This window comes from Penaeus vannamei, chromosome 26, assembly GCF_042767895.1.
Source record: "Penaeus vannamei isolate JL-2024 chromosome 26, ASM4276789v1, whole genome shotgun sequence".
Lineage (NCBI taxonomy): Eukaryota > Metazoa > Arthropoda > Malacostraca > Decapoda > Penaeidae > Penaeus > Penaeus vannamei.
Window position 1 is genome coordinate 24,120,728 of NC_091574.1, and position 4,583 is coordinate 24,125,310.

At 41.7% G+C, this 4,583-nt stretch overlaps 1 non-coding gene across 1 annotated transcript; it reads left to right on the top strand.

The window, feature by feature from the left end:
* The first annotated feature begins 3,751 nt into the window (after positions 1–3,751).
* On the top strand, positions 3,752–3,824 carry TRNAT-UGU (transfer RNA threonine (anticodon UGU)). The gene has a single exon. It is a non-coding gene; the product is annotated as a tRNA-Thr (tRNA).
* Positions 3,825–4,583: the final 759 nt, after the last annotated feature.

Consider the following 4,583-nt stretch of genomic DNA (forward strand, 5'->3'; position numbering starts at 1 on the left):
CAAAGAGGTGAATCTATTGGGAACAGTTATCAGTGACGATTTAAAGTGGTTCGCCAACACCAAGAAACTGATTTCAAAGTGTGGAAGAAAGTTCTTTATGCTAACCAAATTAAAATCTTTCGGTGCATCCCAAGAAAACCCCCTTCGCATATGGACGACTTTCCTTCGACCAGTCTGTGAATATGCAGCACCAGTCTGGCATTCGTCCATTACCAACTTTGAAAAAAATAAAATTAGAAAGACTTCAGAAAAGAGCATTACGTATCATGCTCGGGTCAAACTACATCACATACACAGAGGCACTAAACCAACTGCAGATACCCTCTTTAGAAGACCGGAGAAAATACCTAACAGAAAAATTCGCACACATCTTTACAACTACGAGATATCGGCACCTGCTTCCCGACTTGCGTCAATCAAGCAGACAGCTTCGTGAGGATGTTAACAACAAATTATGTGAACCAAAGTGTCATACATCCAGATATTATATGTCTACTATTCCCTATTGTACTAGACACTTAAATGATAACTTTGTAAAGTAACAATGTTACCCTTGTAACTAAAACTTTATTTAATAAACTCTTTATTATTATTATTATTATTATCATTATTATTATTACTCTTCACCTGCCTGTCCTCAGCCTGCCTTACACTGAGGAGATCTACTCCCTCCTTTCGCCAGGTGAATACTCTCCGTCGTAACCTGGTTCACACCTGCCCTCCCTCTACCTCGAAGGTGGGCACCTATGCTGTTCTGTGTGCCTCCTGTGATAAGCAGTATTTTGGTGAAACAGGCGCCAGTCTTACTAAGCGTCTGTCTCAGCATAAGTACGCTTTATCCAGGGGACATAGCAACAACGCCCTCTTCTGCCATCAGTGGGACACCGGCCATCAGATGGACTGGAAAGCAGCACGCATTCTCTTCCCTTCCGCTGATGTCCATGTCCGCAGACTGGTGGAAACTTCTCTGATTAAGCTGCTGCCCAATTTCAACTTGAACAGCGAACGCTTCTCCTCCCTTCACTCTTATACCCCTTCCTCTTCCTTTCCTCCTCAGACCCGAGGATGGAATCGAGGACGATTTCGTAACTGTTGTCTCACTTCCTTCAGTAAATCTTGTTTGTGCATTGTGGGTTTTTCTACCATAGTATGAAGAAGGTAGAGTATTTTAGCAATATTATATATATATATATATATATATATATATATATATATATATATATATATATATATATATATATATATAACACACCAAACACAAGCACCCTCTGCATCCCCACACACATACATGCTCGCTCGTTGTTTTAACCAACTGCCAACTGACCTTCCCAATACACCTGTAACGGAATGTTTGAAAAAGACATACTGTAGGTTATTTTTCTTCCCTGGTCGAAAATAATGTATGACCATGTGAGAGAAGAGAGTTATGTAGTTCCATTTGTAAAGATATTCATTTGGATGTTGAAGGACAGTGAGGAAAGGGATAACATGGAAAACTACCAATAAAAATACGAGATAATTTGGAAATTGTATGAGTGAGATGGTGTACTGTATTGTTAAAAATATTTTGGGGTGAAGAGAGAATGCGAAATTCCTCTATATTTATGATGACATCTCCCTGTAGAAACAAGTATATGTTCTGGAATGTGGCAATCAACTAGTGATATATCCGGCTTGTAACATCCATCTTATAAGTTCTAGAAAATGTTATATGTGGTAAGCAAATGGTAAGGATAGTGAAAACTGGCTTGGATTTATAGTCATCAAATGAAAAGGTCTTTCGTCCACCGATGGGGCAAAAATGAAGTTGAAAATACCATTGATAAGGGATTATCGGGGGGAAAAGATCTAAAACAAAGGATAGATTTTTCTGTGCCCTGCTGCCCTTTTAATTACATAAACATTGAACAACATTAATATTCCCTCGTATAGTTCTTTTGAGTATTCCCATCTAAGTGCGTTTATAATATGATGAATAATGACTTGTACCTATAGCAATGCTGATACTTGCGCAAGCGAGAGAGGATGGGAGGGGGAAGGGGGAGGGAGTGAGGGAGGGAAGGAGAGAGAGAGGGAGAGGAGGGAGAGAGGGAGAGGAGGGAAGGAGGGAGAGAGGGAAGGAGGGAGAGAGGGAAGGAGGGAGAGAGGGAGAGGAGAGGGATGGAGAGGGAAGGAGGGAAGGAGGGAGAGAGGGAGAGGGTGGGAAGGAGGGAGAGAGGGAGAGGGTGGGAAGGAGGGAGAGGAGGGAAGGAGGGAGAGAGGGAAGGAGGGAGAGGAGGGAAGGAGGGAGAGGAGGGAAGGAGGGAGAGAGGGAAGGAGGGAGAGGGGGAGGGAGGAAGGAAGAGAGAGAGAATCCCCTTTCATTTCCTCACATACAAGATGTGTTATCTCAAAATATACCCGGATCTTTTGCAACGCCAAAGCTTTATATATTAGATTAGCGGCTCTCAAAGTTAGACAAAATGAAGGTACAAAGTTGGTGTGCACATGTGAAAGTTCTTTGTCTCTAAGAAGCGGAAAGCAATCAACCTACACCGCCTTTGAGAAGAACGAGTATTTTAAAGTAAAAAACAACAGGAAACAAGGTAAGCAAAAGAGCTGATACAAAAACCACACAGTAGATACACGCGCACAAACCACACACTAGATGCAAACACACATCTCTATATGATAGCGTCTTACAGAAGTTATATTATGTCTTCAGGAAACGACGATACATTGAAAATGGAAACCATAACAGTATTTTTCTATTACCTGTCTTTTATTACAATTTGTTGTTCACTCAGTAGCGTGCGGTTCTATTTCCCGGTTCGAAGATACAATCTTACTTATTTCAGGGAAATCAAAGAATTGTTTGGGCCTTTTACTAACGTTTCTAAGTAAACAAATCAGTAATAAAGATGTTTCGATTAATGTTGTTATCTTGCTATATCCTACTCATGTTATCTTTAATCTATTACTTCACCTAATCTATTATTGCATGCTGTAACTATTCGCTTTGATATGCTACCACCACCGAACTTACGGTCTTATAATTCGACGTGACTAAGAAGGCAAACCTGTCATGTCTCAACAGGCATGGCAAGTTAATATGTGTATAGTACAAAATAAGAAATGAACAAAAAAATTCACAGTTTTACACACATTATACAGAACATGTCTTTTTTCCAGTAAGGGTTAAGTACATAAGCTTCGGGATTGATAGGTAATACTCTTGTTAATGTATACGACGTACTTGTATAGAAATGGAAACTGCAGTTGAAATGTTTTTCTTGGGGTAGAAAGAGAGATAGATAGGTAGGGAGAAGGTAGATAGTTGAGTAGACTGAGGTAGAGAAAGACAGTGCGTTTCCTGAGATATTGTTACTGAACATTTTGTCGGCTCAATATCTATAGGAATTAAGGTATTAAACCGTTGCCAATTAATGCCCCTTACTAGCAGCATCCTTCGCCTAAAACGAATCAGTCGCGGTCTCAACGAAAGAATCGAAATGTGACAAAGAAGACGAAGGCGGCAACGATGCAGGACGAAATGATGTCCACCGAGATGCTCATCGTCTTCCCCGAGTGGAATCCCTTTCGAGCGATCTGAGGCCGCGACCAGACGCCCCCTCCCGCGCTCTCCCGTCCAGGCCGCACCAGCCAATCCGCTCTCTGGCGTGCTTGCAGCCTCACGCCCCGGGTTTCCAGCGCTTGTGTGCTTGGATCGATGTATCCAGCCCACGTCATTCGTGGCGTGGAAAGAGTGGGCGCCTCCATAGCTCAGTGGCTAGAGCACTGGTCTTGTAAACCAGGGGTCGGGAGTTCGATCCTCCCTGGGGGCTGGAAGCACTCTTATATGGGGAATTCTTGAAGGAGTCGGCAGAGGCCTTCGCAGGGGGGTTGGGCCGAGGCAAGTGGCGCCCCTCTCACTGCTGCTTCCTCTGCTAACTGCCTTCCGTTTCAAAATAATTCCCCTATTTTTAAATTATAATGAGTAGGGCTGAGAGGAAAATCTAAATACAATGGAAGGCTTTTATATACACAGTCATATCGACTTCCTTTGCATAAGGTAAGGAGGGACCATTAAAACTGGCAAGATGGATGTTAAATAGATGAGTGTTGGAGAGGATCATAACATTTAAGCAGGACTGACGAGGAGAAACGATTTGATAGATGAATAGACACCTTTTGGCAAATACTTGATAGCTCCAAGTATAAATAATAAGCTTGTGAGTACAAAATGAGCAGGACACCTTTTTGGCAAATACTTGATAGCTCTAAGTATAAATAATAAGGTTGTGAGAACAAAATGATATACAATATATCAAATATTGTAACGATTGGCAACCACAGCCATAATAAGATGTATAATTTCAAGTGAAGAAAATCTGGGGATATCAAAAGTTACTGATGTCCGACCCTTTATATAAGATTTTTTTTCACGTGTAATGAGAAAGTGAGACGGTTGGAGGAACGATAAACACGGACATCCAGGAAGGGAAACCATAAGCAGTAAAAGGTAATATCCCGAGAGCTAAAATGAGTCCTGAGAACCACTTTTCCATTAGAAGTATTCGTTAAGGATCCATAGAAGTTGGAAG